Source organism: Moschus berezovskii, chromosome 3, assembly GCF_049115385.1.
Source record: "Moschus berezovskii isolate FMDL1 chromosome 3, NW_MosBer_1.0, whole genome shotgun sequence".
Taxonomy (NCBI): domain Eukaryota; kingdom Metazoa; phylum Chordata; class Mammalia; order Artiodactyla; family Moschidae; genus Moschus; species Moschus berezovskii.
The window spans coordinates 8,043,788-8,066,881 of NC_142462.1; the positions used below are offsets into that span (position 1 = coordinate 8,043,788).

Genomic DNA, 23,094 nt, shown 5'->3' on the forward strand with positions numbered 1-23,094 from the left:
GAGTCAACTGGTCACATGAGGTGGCCAAAGTATTGGAGTTTCAGCTTTAGCATCAGTCCTTCCAAGGAAAACCCAGGATGGATCTCCTTTAGAATGGACTGGTTGGATCTCCTTGCAGTCCAAGGGACTCTCAAGAGTCTTCTCCAGCACCACAGTTCAAAAGCAGCAATTCTTCGTTGCTCAGCTTTCTTCACAGTCCAACTCTCACATCCATACATGACCACGGGAAAAACCATAGCCTTGACTAGACAGGCCTTAATGTCTCTGCTTTTTAATATGCTATTTAGGTTTGTCATAACTCCCTTCCAAGGAGTAAGTGTCTTTTATTTTTTATTTTTTTATAAATGTAACATACAAACTTTATTTAACAAAAGCAACAGATAACGTCAAACAGGCACTTATATTAAAAGAAAAACTGACTAGGAGAAATTTTTATCTTAAAACACCTTACAGTAACCTACTTGCAGTTGCATTTAACTGAGCTCTGTTGCTGTGAAGAATACAGCTCATGGACAGGTATGGATGAACAATTTGTACATTTTTCAAGTATTCACTGAATACTACCTTATATACACATATACATTAAATTTGAGAAAGATTTAATTGATGATCCCCAGATAAGCTTCATTTTTGTTGATCTTTTGGAAGAGGCCTTCTAAAGAGAAGGATGTGTGGTTCTGGTTCATGAATCATGTAATGAACCCAGCCTAGACTCTGTTGGACACCAAGTCTCCTCCACTCCTCCTCAGAGATCAGATGGGTTTTAGGTACTTGTTTGGAAAGTTCTCCTGGTAACATGACATGTCGGTATTCATAGTGTTCATCGAAGTACTTGTCCGAATAGTATATCTGCTTATGGGCCATCCTGCAGGTGGGCGGTGGACAGCAGCTGACTAGAGCAATGGGGCACGAAGACAGGGAGCAGTGAGGGAATGTCCGCATTAGATGAAGGCAACGACTCAACTGAGACCAACCCGAGTAAGCGTCTATTAATTTCATGGATGCAATCACAATCTGCAGTGATTTTGGATCCCAAAATTATAAAGACTGACAGTGTTTCCACTGTTTCCCCATCTATTTCCCATGGTTAATTACCGACTTCTTATCTCTAGTAGTCTCAATTTGGGAAATTTTAAGATGAATTTTACTGAGAAAATAAAGATTGACTTTGATATTAAAGCTTCCTTGTCTAACAGTATATCCTAAGTAATCATATAAATGCACAAATATGTGTTTGAAACAACTAACTAAAAAATGGTTGATTGATAAAATTGAAATACTACATGTTGCTGTAATTTTACATTTTTACATCTATATTTTACATCTGTATTTACGCAACAATGCTTACAGGAAATAAGTTACCAACATATTGAAAGGTTAGAAAGGTACTCTATAAATTATTATGCAATGAGTCTTTATAATTGTTAAATTTATATATGTACCTACATATATAGTGATAGAGTTGAAAAATATTCACCAAAATGTTAAGATTTGGTAGTAGAATTATAGAAGATATTTAAAAGTTCTCCGTAACATATGTAATGTACTATTAGAATTATAATAAGAATAGATTAATCTCATAATAAAAACCATTAAAGCTATTTTCATTTTTCAAAGCCAAAAAAATAAAGAAAATAAAAGTTAAAATAAGTATAAAAAGATAACCATTGAGTCAAAAAATTATAAAATTATTATGTTTATAGTCAAAGATATCAGAATTTCTTCTCAGGTTGAACTAATACTCACAGATATTGATGGCAATTCCACAGTGTTTCTGAAACCATTTAAGCACTTGTACAAAAATGAGTTGAAATTGTGTATTGTAATGTGTTTTTTAACATTCAAAACTTGGGAAACAGAGCACTGTTCTCTTTTTAACCTGCCATGGAGGATCCTGGTCTGTACTTTCAAGCATCACTGTGCTGATGACCAGTCCGCTCATCTCCTCCCCAAGTCCAGCACAATTCCAGGTCTCCTAGCCTTTCCTGATTACACCTTTTCTTATTATCTTGGAAAGAAACTTTCATAAATACCCCTAAATAGTCCAAGCTTGAACTTCATGCCACATTTGACTATGGTTTCTGATGTATCTAAGAACTCAGAAAGTCTTGAGCCCAAACGAATGAAACAAGTACCCACAAGTAGGTTGCCACAAGGACTGGAACTTTCTAGAGCAGCACGGGTAGACCTTGGATAGGAGTCCAAAGCGAGGATCAGTTATGCATACATTTAATCATAATTGTGTGGAGAAGGCAATGGCAACCCACTCAAGTACTCTTGCCTGGAAAATCCCATGGATGGAGGAGCCTGGTAGGGTGCAGTCCATGGGGTCGCTAAGAGTCAGACATGACTGAGCGACTTCACTTTCACTTTTTTCTTTCATGCACTGGAGAAGGAAATGGCAACCCACTCCAGTGTTCTTGCCTGGAGGATCCTAGGGACAGGGGCGCCTGGTGAGTTGCTGTCTATGTGGTCACACAGAGTTGGACACGACTGAAGTGACTTAGCAAATCATAATTGTGAGCCGTTTTTCAGAGTCAGGAGAACAAACACTCACTAAGCAAAATTTGAAGGGAACATTTTTCTGATATTTGGACCCACTGGGTAATTATGGGTAAAAATACTAAACATGTTTAAAAACTCACTTTCTACCTTGACTTGGATCCCAGGTAGAATCAGCTGGTGCTCATCTAGCAATAAATGTGAGGAGAAAGAAAGTGTGTGTGACGATCTTAATCAACTGCTTTGACTGGGAGAGTCCCCCAGCTGAGCTCGGAGACACTGGGAATGCTGCATCAGGGCTGCCGAGCAGAGCAGGCACGGCCAGTCAAACATTCTGCAGCCTCCAGAGGAGCTGGTTCTCTTGGCCACCCATGTAGGGGAAAGGTAGGCCTCGTATTTATTTTGGCTCTAATGGAGGACGGCAGTGGAAAACGCTCTGATGTTATTTATTTAGAGGAAATTTCAGTGTCATGAATGGTTGTCATACTCATTCCTTTATTTTAAATGATCAAAATTTAAACTTTGGTAGTTCATCCTACGTTGAGTTAAAAATAAAGAAACTATACAATGTCTAACCTATACAAAGAAGCTTCATTTTTAAATCCAATGCTTAAAAATATTGTGTCATTATATTTTGGCTTTCTCTGCCATCTCAGTAGCCCAATAAAATGTCTTTGGAAGTTCCTTACCTGTGTTATCTGTTTACACTTCAGTATTATCTTCACATTTCACATGTGCAAATTAAAACAGGTACAAGAATTGCGAATTAAAATGTCAAATGCGCTATTGATAATATCCTATATACTGCATTGTCTCTGATAATATCTTAATTACTTATGCAAAAAAAAAAAAGCTCTGAGGTATGCAACCTACCGTAAGTGCTTCTTTAGCTTTAGTGTGTCTGAGAACAAAAAGGAAACATTCTGGGCAGCATTCTGAGATGCTCAACTGGCAAATCTAGAAGAAGACCCTACAATCTGCAATTTTATCAGCATTTTCAGGTAATTCAGGTTTTGGGAATTCCAAAGCCAAAATCTGAGAAATGTTGCTGTATAGATTGAAACTTGATTCCTTTCTTGAATGCATCCACAAAGAAACTTTTATTGAAATGACATGTAAAGAGGCATTCTTTCTTCATTGATTGTTTCTTCTTTTTGTTTAGGTACATGTTATGACCAAATCATTGTGTGGGACCCTGGAAGTTATAGAAGAATGTCTTAACTATCTAAACAATTCTGATAATTTATAAATTAGTGCACAATCTCAGGTTTTGTACATTGTATATAAAATCAATGCCATAGAAATTTAGACATTGGTTAATTTCACTTGATTAGGAAATAATGGTTCCGTGGAAGAGCATATCTTCATCCAGGAAGATTGAATTAAATTTTGTGGATGAGATAAATGAAAAAGAATGCAGAGACTGAAATTTCACAGCGGGTGTGAAAATTGGATGTCAACTGTGTCAAAGTTATATTTGGAGAGTGGGCTTAACTGTAGTTTGTGACAAGTGTCTAAAAGAACTTTGAATGCAAAATTCAAGATTATACAATTTATAGAAATTTAAAACTTATAGAAAATGTGGAAATATCAGATATTTCTTAGTAGGAGGGTAAAAGATTTCATGTTTATTTTAGAAGATGATTTCTCATGGGTGTGTAGGATGGATTAGAAACTGAAAAGACTAAATATGGGGATATAAAAGGAAAATTGGGATTCAGTTCAGAAGCATAATTGAGGCATGTGACTGACTGAATGTGAAAAACAAAATTTGGGGAATAGAATATCTTTCTAAGCTTCTATCTAAAGTTTTAGAAAAGATGTATATGCCATTAATCTAGATAAGGGAGCATTAGGGGAAGATGGAAGTATGATTATAAACATAATAGGGCATTCTGCCTTAAAAATGAAAAAAAAAAAAAAACCTTCATAGCCATCTTTCTGTTTTTCTTTACATGGTATGTGTTTAAGTGTGGACATACAACTGAACTCTAATGAAGATAATACCATGTAAATAATACTGAAAAACTGTATACCTCAAAATCGTCACATCAAATATTTGTCTCAGCAAAAACTAAATAAATGAGAACTAATAGGTATAGTTATTCTGTATATCTGTTATAAGTAGTTTATCATAATTAAAAAAAAAACACAAATCACTTGTGCATACAGTTATAACAGCAGAGTTAGTTTCCCATTTTCTGAAAAATAAAAAGATGGCTATGAAGGTATTTTTTCATTTTGAAGTTGTTTATATTGCTGTGACTGTGATGTCAATAATAATATAGCTTCTGGTGCTTTTAATGTGAAAATGTGATTGCTATTGAACACTAAACAAGGAATATTGGTAATTTTATGACAATTATGTTTTAGCTTTCCATACCAAAACAATGGTAATCAAATCTCATGCTTGACAACTTTGGCTGATTGTCACAGGGAGAAGCGTCCTGCCACCAACAGCATGATTATAGAGCAACATTCATGGGGTATTTCACCTTCCTTTGTAGGGTAGGGTAAATCATTGTAACTGACATAATGCAGCTCTGGGCTGACGGGCTGATGCAGCTTATCAAATCTTGTGCTGAGATGTATTTGCATTATATTCCATATAAATGCCATGTATTAGAATCAGTTACATTTCCATGTTTAAGGAAATGAGCTTGATACTCCCATCTGCTAGAGAGTATCTGGGTCTTCTGAGAATAGAAAAGAAAGAAGTACTTTTTTATGCCATTTCACATTTCCTTGGAGTGAGACTTGCTCTCATGTACATAGGTTTCTAAGCAAAGTGCCTGCTATTTATTACTTCCTTCTCACTTTTTATACCAATAGATTTCTTAAACCCACCTCACTGGAGGAAAAGAGATCTTTTCTGTCATCCAAAAAATGGTTTAAATCCTTCAGAGACACTGATTATACATGAAAGCTATGTAGGTATTGTGCATGCTAATTGGCTTCAATAGTGTCCGACTCTTTGGGACCCTATAAATGGTAACTTTCCAGCCTCCACTGTCCATGAGATTTCCAGGTAAGAATACTGTAGTGAGTTGTCATGTCCTCCTCTAGGGGATCTTCCTGACTAGGTATCAAACCTATGTCTCATGTCTCCTGCATTGGCAGGTGGGTTCTTTACAACTAGTGTCACCTTGGAAACCCATGTAGGTATCAACACCCTACAACACAAAATCTATTTTCATACTATAACAAGGTAAATCACAAAAAAAAAAATTTACCAAGCTTCAGTCTGCATTGTAAATGTTCCCATGAGCTCTGTGTCTATCATTGTGATAACAGAGTATGAAAATTAGCACTACACCTGAACAAAACAACAGGGATTTTTGTGTTCAGTAAAGGTGATTTAGTCAGAGAGGATTCAACTTGAGAGTAAAAGGAAGATTGCTGAATACATACACACTCTCCTCAGCCTTTATTATTACTTTTTAAAAATAGATCTATATAGGTGCAAAAACACATCTAATCTTACTACACTTGTGTTTCAAATGTTAGAGGTAAAATGAAGGGTAGACACACAATGAAAACCTTACTTGAAATGCTTCAATGCTGTTTTTGTTGTTCAGTCTCTCAGTAGTGTCCAACTCTTTGTCACCCCATGGACTGCAGCACGCCAGGCTTCCCTTTTCTTCACCATCTCCCAGAGCTTGCTCAAACTCATGTCCATTGAGTTGGTGATACCATCCAAACATAATGAAAACTTTATTTGAACTGCTTCAATATCTAAACTAAAATACCGAGGCTCCTCTGCTGTTTCTTGCTTTTCTTCTATAGATTAGGTTTTCATGAACCCAGGTATATCCAAGATGCAAAGCAAAGAAGACCAATCAATGGATATTAGCAGTCATTATAAATGGCAGCTCTTATCCTATGCACCTTAAAATGAAGGGATGGCCATATTCAGCCAGTACCCTTTGTATTCTTTGACTAAAGCAGTGGAGAGTAATTATCAGGCAGAAGAAACTAACTTTAGCAAAGGAATTAAGAAACTTTAATAAGGATAATAATCATTAAGCTAAGATTTGAGAATATGCAATGTGTCAGACAATTTACATACATTACTTGATGATATAATCCTATGAGCTAGTTATTCTTTTTATACATTCTATAGAGAGTCATTCAACTTGATGTGGTCAGGATTCAAACAGCTCTAAATCACTGATATAATGCTAAATTATTAACCACTAGTTCTCCAAAAAATAAAACCAAAAAACTGTTTAAAGGACTTTCGCAATTTCCATAGTGTAAATAGTCTTACCATGACCAAAAAAAATAAGCAAGAATTGCACAAAATTGGCTCTCACAAACTTTGAGTCGGTTCTTACACTATTAAAGGTTTCCGTTATGGCTCAGCTGGTAAAGAATCCACCTACATTGAGTGAGACCTGGGTTCCATTCCTTGGTTTGGGAAAATCCCCTGGAGAAGGGAAAGGTTACCCACTGCAGTATTCTGGCCTGGAGAATTCCATGGACTGTATAGTACATGGGGTCACAAAGAGTCAGACAAGACTGAGTGACTCTCACTTTACACTATTAAATTCTGACTCCAAAATTCCTAATTTCCACCATTAGGTTATAGTATGAGTCATAAGGGCTTCCCTGGTAGCTCAGCTGGTAAAGAATCTGCCTGCAATGCAGGAGACCCTGGTTCAATTCCTGGGTGAAGAAGATCTCCTGGAGAAGGGGTAGGCTACCCACTCCAGTATTCATGGGCTCCCCTGGTGGCTCAGATGGTAAAGAATCTGCCTGCAATGAAGGAGACCTGCGTTTGATCCCTGGGTTGGGAAGATCCCCTGGAGGAGGGCATGGAAACCCACTCTAGTATTCTTGCCTGGAGAATTCCCATGGACAAAGGAGCCTGGTGGGTGACAGTCCACAGGGTCACAAAGAGTTGGACTTGACTGAGCAACTAAGCACATGAGTCATAAACAAGAGGAAAGACAGAGACAATAAAAGCAAAAAGAGTACATTCTTAGATGGGATTCTGACTACGTTTCTCTTCTCATTAACCATTTGTGTTACAATCCTTAAGAATTAATATATAGTAAAAACATGTCCATTTATTAAAGATAAATACATGTGCGATATAGAAAAGTGGGTAAGTGAAAGAGAAAGGAATAAAAGCTTGGGAAAGCCTTCCTAGAAAAGTAATCAATGATTGGACTAGAAATGGTTGAAAGTTAGGGATGTAAAAGTGATATTTAACTGATGCCTACTATCTATTGTAGACTATTTCTATTGATTAGATAGTATTTAAGGTAGGTATTAGGATAATTGGGTTTTTTCCCAGGTGTGTGGCTTTCAGCATCCCAGGTGGCTCAGTGGTAAAGGATCCCACCTGCCAATGTGTTAAAGATGCCACGTTGCAGGAGGATGTGGATTCGATCCTTGGGTTGGGAAGAATCCCTGGAGAAAGAAATGGCAACCCACTTCAGTATTCTTACCTAGGAAATTGCATGGACAGAGGACCTTGGTGGGCTACAGTCCATGGTGTAGCAAAAGAGTTGGACACAACTGAGCAACTAAACAACTTTATAAATAAGTGAAATTAATCTTAAGTTTACAGAATTAGGAAAGTAGCAGAGACTGTCTCCATCTCAGATTTGATTTAATCCTCTGCATTTTGCACTGTAAAGCTCAAAATAAAGCAAACAGAAAAAGGAATCTTTCCAGTTTGCATTGTGTGTATTCACACTATACATGCACTGAAATATACTTCTTTCTGGATGCTATTTACTTTTTTTACATCTTTATGCAATGCAGTCCAAGGTTACCTCAATTTCCATTCAGAGAAACCCTCTGGTATAGCATTCTTCTATTTCCCAACTAATTAAATGAGTGAAAAGTACATGGAAAACATACAACTGTATTTATTAAGTGACTGATGTTTTCTCCACTCTGGTTTTTATTTCCGTAATAATCCTCAAAGTAATAATAATATTTCCAATTACAAATTTCTATCTGTACAACATCATACTCTATTATATCCGTAACATCATGCCCTCATTTGTCTAATAAAATGCTAGTTCCCTGTGCTGTGTGCCAGTGTATAAATTTGACCTCATTACTTTTTCTTTCTCATCATCCCTATCCTCTTAGGGTCTGTAAGTATATATATATGTGTGTGTGTGTGTGTGTGTATGTATGTATGTATATACACAGAATGTGCTAAATAAATAGCTGACATCTAGTCAATGTGAATCTTTAGTGATTAAACACTGAAGAGAAGGTTGGAAAATTATTAATATTCAAAATTCAGGGTATTTTAATGAAATCAGAGGATATACTTTGGCAAGGCAAATGGAGAAAGTCTACTTTAGATGTTTCATTGCATATTGAAGAAATATAGAGCAGGAAAAGTTTTATTCTTGCCACAAATCAACTGTAAGTCTATATTGCAAAGAATCATAGATTATAAGGGTTTTTTATTAAAAGGGCTTGCAAAAACATATAATTATGAACACATTTTTTTCTGAGAATATATATATATATGGTGACATATCTGAGATCATAATCTAATATCTGAAATGTATTGAGACTTTACTATATGCCAGATATAGGGTGGGTACTTTATTTATTTTTAATTAATTAATTAATTAATTTTTTATTGGAGGCTAATTATTTTACAATGAATCCACCCCGGGTGTACATGAGTTCTCCCTCTCGAACCACCCTCCCACCTCCCTCCTCCCTTTATCCTCCCTCTGGGTCAACCCCGAACACCAGCCCTGAGCATCCTGTAACATGCATCAACCCTGAACTGGCGATTCATTTCACATATGACAACATACATGTTTCAATGCCATTCTCCCAAATCATCCCACCCTCACCCTCTCCCACAGAGTCCCAAAGACTGTTCTATACATCTGTGTCTCTTTTGCTGTCTCGTATACAGGGTTATCATTTGTATCTTTCTAAATTCCATATGTATGTGTTAGTATACTGTATTGATGTTTTTCTTTCTGGCTTACTTCACTCTGTATAATAGGCTCTAGTTTCATCCACCTCATTAAAACTGATTCAAATGCATTCCTTTTAATGGCTGAGTAATACTCCATTGTGTATATGTACCAAAGCTGTCTTATCCATTCATCTGCGGATCGACATCTAGGTTGCTTCCATGTCCTGGCTATTATAAACAGTGCTGCAATGAACATTGGAGTACATGTGTCTCTTTCAATTCTGGTTTCCTCAGTGTGTATGCCCAGGAGTGCGATTGCTGGGTCGTATGGCAGTTCTATTTCCAGTTTTTTGAGGACTCTCCACACTGTTCTCCATAGTGGCTGTACTAGTTTGCATTCCCACCAACAGTGTAAGAGGGTTCCCTTATCTCCACACCCTCTCCAGCACTTATTGCATGTAGACTTTTGGATAGCAGCCATTCTGACTGGTGTGAAATGGTGGGTGGGTACTTTAAAGAAAGTGATGCTATTTTCGAGTGGGTCTGCCTGGTAATACAGTCTCTCGGTTTTCCTTCATTTGAAAATGTCTTGATTTCCTTTACCTTTCTGAAATACTTGAAGTATTACATCATCCTCACAACATGGTAGATACCGTTATTATCCCTTCATTTAAAATGCAGACACTGAAGTTTCGTGAGGTTGACCAAGTCCGCTGTGCTTAGCAAGATGGTAACAGTCAAAGCAGGTACAGAAATCCTTATCTTATCTCCAATCCCTGACTATGAGCACTTGTTAAAAATGCTACCATTTGTTTGTTTTACATAACTTTGTCTGTTTTTTTTTTTTTTTAATTTATTTGATTTAATTGGAGGTCAATTACTTTACATTATTTCATTTGTTTTAGCCATACATTGACATGAATCTTCCCCGGGTGTACATGTGTTCCCCACCTTGAATCCCCCTTCCACCTCCCTCCTCATCCCATCCCATTGGTTCATCCCAGTGCACCAGACCTGAACATAAAGAAAAAAAAATTAATAAATAAATAATATTTGAAGATTAAAAAAACAGCTCTGCTGATGACAATACATGGATTTGAGGTGTTTGTGAGAATTTAAATAAAATTATATAAACTATTAGAGTGGGGAAAAAGCTGTATTTCACAACTAATATCATATATAAGGGTTTAAAATGTAAATAATACTAAAGCAATATGTTAAAAATTTTAAGATAGAATTGGACAAACTAGTGCTGATTTATAAGGGTATATAGAGTCAAGTTGGCTTAAAACCTTTATTTTGAATCTTCTTAGAGAAAGTGGGGACTTACTTCAGTACATATAATAAATATATACATGGCTTCCCTGGTGGCTCAGATCCGGTAAAGAATCTGCCTGCAATGCAGGAGACACAGGAGACACAAGTTCTGTCCCAGGGTCAGAAAGATTCCCTGGAAGAGGGCATGGCAACACACTTCAGTATTATTGCCTGGAGAATCCCATCGACAGAGGAGCCTGGTGGGCTATACAGTCCATGGGGTCACAAAGAGTCAGACATGACTGGAGTGACTGAGCACACACACATACGCACACATGCACACACACACATATGTATATACACATGGCTTTCCCTATATACATATACACGATAATTTTAAATAATGTAAAATTCTCTATATATACACATTCATTACAGCATTCTTTTTTTGTTGTTATTGAAGTTAATTACTATACAATATTATATTGGTTGGTTTTGCCATACATTGATATGAATCCGTCCCGGGTGTACATGTGTTCCCCTTCTTTAACACCCCTCTCTCCTCTCTCCTCCCCATATCCTCCCTCTGGGTCATCCCTGTGCACCAGCCCCGAGCATCCTGTATCATGCGTCAAACCTGGACTGGTGATGCGTTTCACATTTGATAATATACATGTTTAAATGCCATTCTCCCAAATAAACCCACCCTCACCCTCTCCCACAGAGTCCCAAAGACTGTTCTATACACCTGTGTTTCTTTTGCTGTCTCGTATACAGGGTTAAGGTTACCCTCTTTCTAAATTCCATATATATGCGTTAGTATACTGTATTGATGTTTTTCTTTCTGGCTTACTTCACTCTGTATAATAGGCTTCAGTTTCATCCGCCTCATTAGAACTGATTCAAATGCATTCTTTTTAATGGCTGAGCTGAAACTCCAATACTTTGGCCATCTCATGCAATGAGCTGACTCACTGAAAAAGAGTCTGATGCTGGGAGGGATTGGGGGTGGGAGGAGACTTGGACGACAGAGAATGAGATGATTGGATGGCATCACCGACTCGATGGACATGAGTTTGAGTGAACTCCGGGAGTTAGTGATGGACAGGGAGGCCTGGCGTGCTGTGATTCATGGGGTCGCAAAGAGTCGGACACGACTGAGCGACTGAACCGAACTGAACTGAATATTTCATTGTGTATAGAAGGCAATGGCAAGCCACTCCAGTACTCTTGCTTGGAAAATCCCATGGATGGAGGAGCCTGGTGGGCTGCAGTCCATGGGGTCGCTAAGGGTCGGACACGACTGAGCGACTTCACTTTCACTTTTCACTTTCACTTTTCACTTTCACACATTGGAGAAGGAAATGGCAACCCACTCCAGTGTTCTTGCCTGGAGAATCCCAGGGATGGGGAAGCCTGGTGGGCTTCCATCTATGGGGTCACACAGAGTTGGACACGACTGAAGTGACTTAGCAGTAGCAGTATATGTACCAAAGCTTTCTTATCCATTCGTCTGCAGATGGACATGTAGGTTGCTTCCATGTCCTCGCTATTATAAACAGTGCTGCAATGAACATTGGAGTACATATGTCTCTTTCAATTCTGGTTTCCTCGGTGTGTATGCCCAGGAGTGCCATTGCTGGATCATATGGCAGTTCTATTTCCCGTTTTTTTGAGGAATCACCACACTGTTTTACATAGTGGCTGTACTAGTTTGCATTTCCACAAACAGTGTAAGAGGGTTCCCTTTTCTACACACCTTCTCCAGCATTTATTGCACATGGACTTTTAGATAGCAGCCATTCTGACTGGTGTGAAATGGTATCTCATTGTGGTTTTGATTTGCATTTCTCTGATTATGAGGGATGTTGAGCATTTTTTCATGTGTTTGTTAGCCATATGTATGTCTTCTTTGGAGAAATGTCTGTTTAGTTCTTTGGCCCAGTTTTTGATTGGGTCGTTTATTTTTCTGGATTTGAGCTGCAGGAGTTCCTTGTATATTTTGGAGATTAATCCTTTGTCAGTTGCTTCATTTGCTATTCTTTTCTCCCATTCTGAAGGCTGTCTTTTCACTTTGCTTATAGTTTCCTTTGCTGTGCAGAAGCTTTTAATTATAATTAGGTCCCATTTGTTTATTTTTGCTTTTATTTCCAATATTCTGGGAGGTGGGTCATGCAGGATCCTGCTATGATTTATGTCGGAGAGTATTTGGCCTATGTTCTCCTCTAGGAGTTTTATAGTTTCTGGTCTTACATTTAGATCTTTAATTCATTTTGAGTTTATTTCTGTGTATGGTGTTAGGAAGTATTCTAGAGTCATTCTTTTACAAGTGGCTGACCAGTTTTCCCAGCCTACTTGTTAAAGAGACTGCCTTTTCTCCATTTTATATTCTTGCTTCCTTTGTCAAAGATAAGGTGAGGTGTCCATAGGTGGATGGATTTATCTCTGGGCTTTCTATTTTGTTCCATTGATCTATATTTCTGTCTTTATGCCAGTACCATACTGTCTTGATGACTGTGGCTTTGCAGTAGAGCCTGAAGTCCAGCAGGTTGATTCCCCCAGTTCCATTATTCTTCCTCAAGATTGCTTTGGCTATTCAAGGTTCTTTATTATAAGAAAATGTAAAAACTGGTTGAATTCTAAATTATAAGGAAATTGATAAAACAGTGTGTTTCCAGGTACGATGTTAATGTACTTCATTAAAAACTGATTATGAAAAGTGTCTAATAACACAGAAAACTGATTGTATAATGCTTAAAAGATACAGGTGTTTATGTGGAATATGATTAGATGTACAGACTATTAAATAATCTATATATTAAACTTGAATGAAATATAAAATAAATAAGTACCTCTGTCTGAATTGCATCATCAGTTTCACTCTTTCTAGATGATTTTGGGTGACCCCAGGAACACACTTTTTTGAACACTGGTCGCCTTTAATCTGCTTTCTAACTCCTAACTCCCTAACTCCTTTCTCTGATAACATCTCTTGGCAAAGTGAGTTCTAATGTCAGAAGTGTTAAGTGTGTCATCCATGCCCACTGAAAGTCCTCACCAACACAGACTCTGCCAGAAATCTATCCAGGTGGCCAATACTCATGGTCTAGAAAGAGTTGATGCCCTGTCCTCTGCCAAGGGTGGTTAGATGTTGGCCTCTAGGCTTTTCCCAGGAGGAATCCTCCTAAGAAAATGCTAATCTCCCCACGGCAGCCCTAGGGTGCAGAATCAGTATACTGTAGTCCTTGCAGTCAAGGACTCAGGCCCCCCTGTACTTGCTCTGCCATACATATATCTGCCTTCCAAGTCCAGGCCCCTTTGGAGGCCTCACATCGGAGGCTGAGCTGGGCCATTTTGGTCCACCCTGATCCAGCACTTTTCCATCCCTTGTTCTCCTTGCTCCTTGGCCCCCCACCCATAAAATGTCCTTTTGTCAGACCCCCCCTTGCAGTGAGATAATCCCTGACTACATCCCATGTCACCCATCAGGTGCTGTCCATGGAGGGCAGTGGGACACAGGAGAGGAGCACTCTTCCCCAACCTCCTGCTTCTCCCTGCACTGCACTGTCTGTGCTACAGGTTTAAAGGACACACTCAGTTTAACTTGTGCTCATTGACACCTGAATGCTCTACAGATGATACCACCAGTGGTCACACCTGCTGTCTATACCTACGATTTGCTACTGTCTCCTCAAAGATTTTGATGTGAGTGCTTTTGAAAGCTTTTCTTCCTCACATCCTATAACAGTTCAGGGGAAAGCGCTTTCTGTTCTACTGACTGTTTCATTGGTCACCTTTCTCACCTTGAGACTCTGGGGAGCAGTGGCTGGAACAGAGGCTGACCTATTTGGTAGATCCAGTTTTGTGTTGGAAACATCCCTTTGCCCTAACCCTCTTTTTCTTGAATTTATGAGTGCCTTTAGCATGTTCCCCACAACGGAAATGCTTTAGCTGATAATTTGAGTTTTTATAAGAAAGATATACTCAGGAACTTCTAGTTCATTTCAGTTCAGTTCAGTTCAATTAAGTTGTTCAGGTGTGCTCAACTCTTTGCAAAGATGCAAAGGACACTAGGCTTCCCTGATGGTCACCAAAACTGGAAGCTTGCTCAAACTCATGTCCATCAAGTCAGTGATGTTATCCAATCACCTCATCCTCTGTTGTCCCTGTCTCCTCCCATTTTCAATCTTTCCCAGCATCAGGGTCTTTTCCAGTGAGTCAATACTTCGCATCAGGTGGCCGAATTATAGGAACTTCATCTTCAGCATCAGTCCTTCCAATGAATATTCAGGACTGATTTCCTTTAGGTCGGATCTCCTTGTACACCAAGGGACTCACAAGAGTCTTCTCCAACATCACAGTTCAAAAGAATAAATTCTTCACCACTCAGCTTTCTTTATGGTCCAACTCTCACATTGATACATGACTAGTGGAAAAACCATAGCTATGACTAGATAGACCTTTCTTGGCAAGGTAATATCTCTGTTTTTATAATATGCTGTATAGGTTGGTCATAGCTTCTCTTCCAAGGAGAAAGTGTCTTTTAATTTCATGGCTGCAGTCGCCATCTGCAGTGATCTTGGAGCCCAAACAATAAAGTCTGTCACCGTTTCCATTGTTTTCCCATCTATTTGCCATGAAGCAATGGGACCAGATGCCATGATCTTAGTTTTTTGCATGTTGAGATGGAAAAACAGTGGAAAAAGTGTCAGACTTTATTTTTTTGGGCTCCAAAATCACTGCGGATGCTGATTGCAGCCATGAAATTAAAGGACGCTTACTCCTTGGAAGGAAAGTTATGGCTAACCTTGATGGTATATTAAAAAGCAGAGACATTACTTTGCCAACCAAGGTCCGTCTAGTCAAGGCTATGGTTTTTCCCGTGGTCATGTGGATGTGAGAGTTGGACTGTGAAGAAAGCTGATCGCTGAAGAATTGATGCCTTTGAACTGTGGTGCTGGAGAAGACTCTTGAGAGTCCCTTGGATTGCAAGGAGCTCCAACCAGTCCATTCTAAAGGACATCAATCCTGGGTGTTCATTGGAAGGAGTGATGCTAAAGCTGAAACTCCAGTACTTTGGCCACCTCATGCGACGACTTGACTCACTGGAAAATACTCTGATGCTAGGAAAGGTTGGGGGCGGGAGGAGAAGGGGACGACCGAGAATGAGATGGCTGGATGGCATCACCGACTCTGTGGACATGAGTTTGAGTGAACTCCGGGAGTTGGTGATGGACAGGGAGGCCTGGCGTGCTGTGATTCATGGGGTCGCAGAGAGTCGGACACGACTGAGAGACTGAACTGAACTGAACTGAGTTTTAAGGCAGCTTTTCCACTTTTCTCTTTCACTTTCATCAAGAGGCTCTTTAGTTCCTCCTCAATTTTTCCCATAAGGATGGTGTTACCTGCGTACCTGAGGTTGTTGATATTTTTCCCAGAAATCTTGATTCCAGTTTGTGCTTCATCCAGTCCAGCATTTTTCGTGATGTACTCTGAATATAAGTTAAATAAGCAGGGTGACAATACACAACCTTGACACACTCCTTTCCTGATTTTGAACCAGTCTGTTGTTCCATGTCCAGTTCTAACTGTTGCTTCTTGACCTGCATAGAGATTTTTCCGAAGGCAAGTAAGATGGTGTGATATTCCTAAGGTCTGCTTCCTAAGGCCACTTGACTGCACTCCAGGATGTCTGGCTGTAGGTGAACGATCACAGCCTCAGAGTTATCTGGGTCATGAAGATCTTTTTGTAAAGTTCCTCTGTGTATTCTTGCCATCATTTCTTAATGTCTTCTGCTTCTATTAAGTGCATTCTGTTTCTGGCCTTTATTGTGCCCATCTTTGCCTGAAATATTACCTTGATGTCTCTAAGTTTCTTGAAGATTGGTATTTCTAATTTTCTAGTTCATTTGGATCACTTATTCTCCTGTTAGGTGTATTCACACCTATATCCAGGGAAAAATTCCTCAGTGCAAACCTGAATCCCTATTACATTAGTTAATTAAAAATATTGTTTTCTTATATAGCATGAGCATATGGTTATAAAGCTTTTTCTACTGTTTTCTTATTCAGCTTTAAAACAATTGTGCAAAGGAGGTTGAGAAATATAATTTTCTATATTTTAGGTAGTGGGACCAGGTTCAGTGCTGTTAGCACCTTGCTTATAGCTTCACAGTCTGTGAATAATGGGCCAGGAATTTGAATTCAGTTCTGGTTAAAGCCTATTTTTATTTCAGTGAAACCATGCCATCCTGTCTTCAAAATGCATAGTTCTTCAAACTAAAATGAGCAGCAGAGTTGATTTTTTTTTTTTTTTAATGATAAGTTTGAAAGTATGAGTTAGCAAAATGCCTGTGTAAAGTAGTAATTCCTTCTAATCGGTCAAGACCCTACACAGAACACTAGGGAGAGATACACAGCAAGTAGAAGATATGATTTATTTCAAATGGAAAAAGAAATTTTGAAATAAAAAATTGAGTAAACTCAAGCCATAGGTACATGCAGTTTTACTCATATTAATGATCGTTGATTAACTAATGCTTTGAGGGAGGTAACAAGTACAGCTAAACAAGCAAGTTGAAATCAAAAGGAATCATTTTGATTTCTATAGCTCTCTCATGTTCCCACAAATCATGTCAGGACGAAGGGTAAATTAATAAATGTTATGAGTGCACAGCATATCTCTTCCAAGCTAAGTTCCAGTAACTCCCTTTGCAAAACAGACATTTACCTAGGATACCAATATGTTATTCCCAGTAATACACATTCTATCAAGTTACTATTTTGTTCCTTATGAATGTAGTAAAAATGCAAAAGGGACATTGTGAAATGGAATCACCAAAAATTAACCATAGCTTTATTTGTCTACATTTTACCTTGCATCAATTTTAAAAATATGCCTAATGAAACATATTATCAAATATGGTAAGCCATTTGGGTGTCCTTATATTTTATAACTTTAAGGATCTAGACTAGATACTAGAGATCACTTCAAGAAAATTAGAGATACGAAGGGAATATTTCATGCAAAGATGAACACAATAAAGCACAGAAATGGTATCAGTTCAGTTCAGTTCAGTTACTCAGTCGTGTCCAACACTTTGCGACCCCATGAATCACAGCACGCCAGGCCTCCCTGTCCATCACCAACTCCTGGAGTTCACTCAAACTCATGTCCACAGAGTCGGTGATGCCATCCAGCCATCTCATCTTCTGTCGTCCCCTCCTCCTCCCGCCCCCAATCCTTCCCAAAATCAGAGTATTTTCCAGTGAGTCAACTCGTCGCATGAGGTGGCCAAAGTATTGCAGTTTCAGCTTTAGCATCAGTCCTTCCAATGAACACCCAGGATTGATCTCCTTAGAATGTACTGGTTGGATCTCCTTGCACTCCAAGGGACTCTCAAGAGTCTTCTCCAGCAACACAGTTCAAAGGCATCAATTCTTCGGCGATATGCTTTCCTCACAGTCCAACTCTCACATCCACATGACCACTGGAAAAACCATAGCCTTGACTAGACGGACCTTGGTTGGCAAAGTAATGTCTCTGCTTTTTAATATACCGTCTAGGTTGGTCATAACTTTCCTTCTAAGGAGTAAGCGTCTTTTAATTTCATGGCTGCAATCAGCATCCACAGTGATTTTGGAGCCCAAAACAATAAAGTCTAACACTGTTTCCACTGTTTCCCATCTATTTCCCATGAAGTGATGGGATCAGATGCCATGATCTTTGTTTTCTGAATATTGAGCTTCAAGCCAACATTTCACTCTCCTCTTTCACATTTATCAAGAAGCTTTTTAGTTCCTCTTCTCTTTCTGCCATAAGGGTGGTGTCATCTGCATATCTGAGGTTATTGATATTTCTCCCAGAAATCTTGATTCCAGCCTGTGCTTCTTCCAGCCCAGAGTTACTCATGATGTACTCTGCATATAAGTTAAATAGGCAGGGTGACAATATACAACCTTGAGGTACTCCTTTTCCTATTTGGAACCAGTCTGTTGTTCCATGTCCAGTTCTGACTGTTGCTTCCTGACCTGCATACAGGTTTCTCAAGAGGCAGGTCAGGTGGTCTGGTATTCCCATCTCTTTCAGAATGTTCCACAGTTTATTGTGATCCACACAGTCAAAGGCTTTGGCATAGTCAATGAAGCAAAAATAGATGTTTTTCTGGAACTCTCTTGCTTTCTCCATGATCCAGCGGATGTTGGTGATTTGATCTCTGGTGCCTCTGCTTTTTCTAAAACCTGCTTTAACATCTAGGAGTTCACGGTTCACATATTGCTGAAGCCTGGCTTGGAGAATTTTGAGCATGACTTTACTAACATGTGAGATGAGTGCAATTGTGCGGTAGTTTGAGCAGTCTTTGGCACTGCCTTTCTTTGGGATTGGAATGAAGACTGACATTTTCCAGTCCTGTGGCCACTGCTGAGTTTTCCAAATTTGCTGGCATATTGAGTGCAGCAATTTCATTGCATCATCTTTCAAGATTTGAAATAGCTCAAATGGAATTCCATCACCTCCACTAGCTTTGTTCGTAGTGATGCTTTCTAAGGCCCACTTGAAGTGGTATAGACCTAACATAAGCAGAAGATATTAAGAAGGGTGGCAAGAATTCACAGAAGACCGATACAAAAGGGATCTTCAAGATCCAGATAATCACAATGGCATGATCACTCGCCTAGAGCCAGACACCCTGGAATGTGAAGTCAAGTGGGCTTAGGAAGCATCACTATGAACAAAGCTAGTGGAAGTGATGGAATTCCAGTTGAGCTATTTGAAATCCTAAAAGATTATGCTTTAAAAGTGCTGCAATCAATATTCCAGCAAATTTGTAAGACTTAGCAGTGGCCACAGGACTGGAAAAGGTCAGTCTTCATTCCAATCCCTAAGAAAGGCAATGTCAAAGAATGCTCAAACTACTGCACAATCTCACTCATCTCACATGTTAGCTCAAAATTCTCAAAATGCTCAAAATTCTCCAAGCCAGACATAAACAATATGTGAACCATAAACTTCCAGATGTTCAAGCTGGATTTAGAAAAGGCAGAGCAACCAGAGATCAAATTGCCAACATCCATTGGATCATTGAAAAAGCAAGAGAGTTCCAGGAAAAAAAAAAAAAAAATCTACTTCTGCTTTATTGAGTACTCCAAAGCCTTTGACTGTGTGGATCACAGTAAACTGTGGAAAATTCTTCAAGAGATAGGAATACCAGACCACCTGATCTGCCTCTTTAGAAATCTGTATCCAGGTCAAGAAGCAACAGATAGAACTGGACATGGAACAACAGACTGGTTCCCAATCAGGAAAGGAGTATGTGAAGGCTGTATATTGTCACCTGCTTATTTAACTTATATGCAAAGTACATCATGGAAATGCTGGACTGGATGAAGCACAAGCTGGAATCAAGATTTCTAGGAGAAATATCAATAGCCTCAGATAAACAGATGGCACCACCTTTGTGGCAGAAAGTGAAAAAGAACTAAAAAACCCCTTGATGAAAGTGAAAGACCAGAGTGGAAAAGTCGACTTAAAACTCAACATGCAAAAAACAAAGATCATGGCATCTGGTCCCATCACTTCATGGGAAATAGATGGGGAAACAATGGAAACAGTGACAGACTTTATTTTTGGGAGCTCCAAAATCACTGCAGATGGTGATTGCAGCATGAAATTAAAAGATGCTTGCTCCTTGGAAGGAAAGTTATGACCAACCTAGATAGCGTATTAACAAGCAGAGACATTGCTTTGCCAACAAAGGTCCATCTAGTCAAAGCTATCATTTCTCCAATACTCATGTATGGATGTGATAGTTGGACTGTAAAGAAAGCTGAGTGGTGAAGAATTGATGCTTTTGAACTGTGGAGTTGGAGAAGACTCTTGAGAGTCCCTTGGACAGATAGGAGATCCAACCAGTGCATCATAAAGGAAATCAGCCCTGCTCTTCATTAGAAGGACTAATGCTGAAGCTGAAACCCCAATATTTTGGCCACCTGATGTGAAGAGCTGACTCATTGGAAAAGACCCTTATGCTGGGGAAGATTGAAGGTGGGAAGAGAAGGAGATGACAAAGGATCAAGTGTTTGGATGGCATCACTGACTCAATGGATATGAGTATGTTCTGGAAGTTGGTGATGGTCAGCTGCAGTCCGTGGGGTCCCAAAGAGTCGGACACGACTGAGCGGCTAAACTGAACTGAACTGATTGAAGGATAGATGTTTCATGATGTTTCTTTAATCAAGCACCTGTTTTAAATATTAGTTGTCCTTCTTTCTTGCAAATTAAATGATGCTTTAGACCACTGAAGGCTATAAAAATTTGCCAGCAATATCAGCTCATAAAACTAACTAGAATGAATGTTTCTAGCATCTGTTCATTTTTCATCCTTACTCCTAGACATATGAGCCATCTAAACTCTTTATTATATAACGAAAATACAAGTTTTGAGAAGGAAGAAGCATCTGTTGCTGTTATTCTTGTGACTATGTTAAACAGATTTTAACTAAATACACTATCTCTAATCTTTAGGGAATCAACTTTTTAAATAGTTCTTAAAAACAACAGGCTGGACTATTTAAACACTGTATATACCACTATTCCCATAATGCCAGACATCAGATATATTTCTCCAACTTTTTAGTTTGGTATATTGCAGACCTGAAAAACAAGATGCTAGTGATTTTTTTTTTTAATTGTGGTACAGTTGCTTTACAATATTTTGCTAGTTTCTCATGTATGACGAAGTGAATCAGCCGTAAGTACACATATATCTTCTCCCTCCTGGATCTCCCTCCCATTCCCCTGTCGCACCCCTCTAGTTCATCACTGAGCACTGAGCTGTTTCCTGTGTATACAGCAGACTCCCACTAGCTAGTTGTTTTGCACATCCATATGTCAACCTAAATCTCGCAATTCATCCTATTCCCCTTTCTTCAGCCTCCATGTCCACGTCTGTCCTCTACATCTGTGTCTCTATCCATGCCCTGAAAAAAGTTCTGCACCATTTTTTTTCTAGATTCCACATATATGCATGAATATACACAGTGGAACAGTAATTAACTTTTATGCCCAGTGTAATAGAAAGCATTATTAGAGTCACTCATTTACTCCTTCATTTATTGGGTCAGGTTTTAATATCTTCTATAGTTGAAATTTGAGTTCTAGGTCCTGATAGTTGATACATAAGAAGATATTCTTGCAGTCACCAAACTCAAAACCAGAAAAGTAAGAAAGATGAGGAAATCTGAAGGTTTTTGCTATATGCTACCAGTTGAGATAAATGTACTCAAAGTGTGCTTTGGCATCTTAGCCTGGGTAATGGGTCAGAAAGGAGTCACAAAGGAAATGACACTTATGGCACATTTTGAAAGTGCAATTCAGGTTGGCTGCTTGATTTTGTATGTAAAGTTTTATGGTATCTCCTGTAGTTCCTGGATTGCAGGCGGATTCTTTACCACTGAGATACCAGAGAAGCCCATTTGCCAAGTATCCCTTTGCAAATAGAGCATAGTAAATATTTCAGACTTTGTGAGCAAAGTGGTTGCTTGAGACAAGCATTCAAGCCAGCCGTTGAGAAGAAATTGAGCAGAGGTTCATGGGATCATAGGTTTTTGCCACTCCCTGTTAGTTTAATAGACTTATTCTTAAAATATATAGGCTAAAGTATGCAGAAAATGAAGTCTCATGATATCTGAGAGGAAGAGAATTAATGGATGTAGCTGAAAGGTAAGTATATGTTCATTGTAATAGGTTTGTTGATTTTTCTGAGTGTTTAAACTTACAGTAAAAGAGATTTAGTTTCTCCACATACTTGCCAGTATTTACCACAGTTGTAAAATATATTCTAATGTAGTGATATTTCACTGTCGTTTTAATCTTGATTCCCCTATTAAAAATTCACCTATTTGTTATCTGTATAGACTCAAATGAGTTGTCTGTTTATATTGTTTGTCCGTTTTTTGAATCATTTGTATGTTTTTTAATTGTTGGATGTGAAGAGTATATTATGTATTCTAAGATTTGTCTTTTGACAGATAAATGGTTTGAAAATATTTTCATCCAGTCTGTAGCTTATATTTTTATTCTATTAACAGTATTTTTTTTTCCTCAGGCAAAGTTAATTTTGATAGTTGCGCTTTATCAATTTTTTTTCCTTTTGTTATTATGCTGTTGGTCTTATGTCTAAGAAATTTTCATCTCTCACCTTAGGCTCTAAAATTTTCTTCTATATTACTTTAAAAATTGTATCGTTTAAAATTTTGTATTTCAATGTATGATCCATTTATTATTTTTGTATGAGAAATGATTTTTTTTTTTTTTGGCCTATGGATATTCAATTGCTCCAGCACCACTTATTGAACAAATTATACTTCCTCTGAACTGCATTTGTATCTTTGTCAAGAATTAGTTGGGCATATTTGTATGG

At 38.5% G+C, this 23,094-nt stretch overlaps 1 pseudogene; it reads right to left on the minus strand.

Annotated features, from left to right (window-relative positions):
• Nucleotides 1-356: 356 nt before the first annotated feature.
• On the minus strand, nucleotides 357-864 carry LOC148778277 (cyclin-dependent kinases regulatory subunit 2 pseudogene; annotated as a pseudogene).
• Between the last annotated feature and the right edge of the window lie 22,230 nt (nucleotides 865-23,094).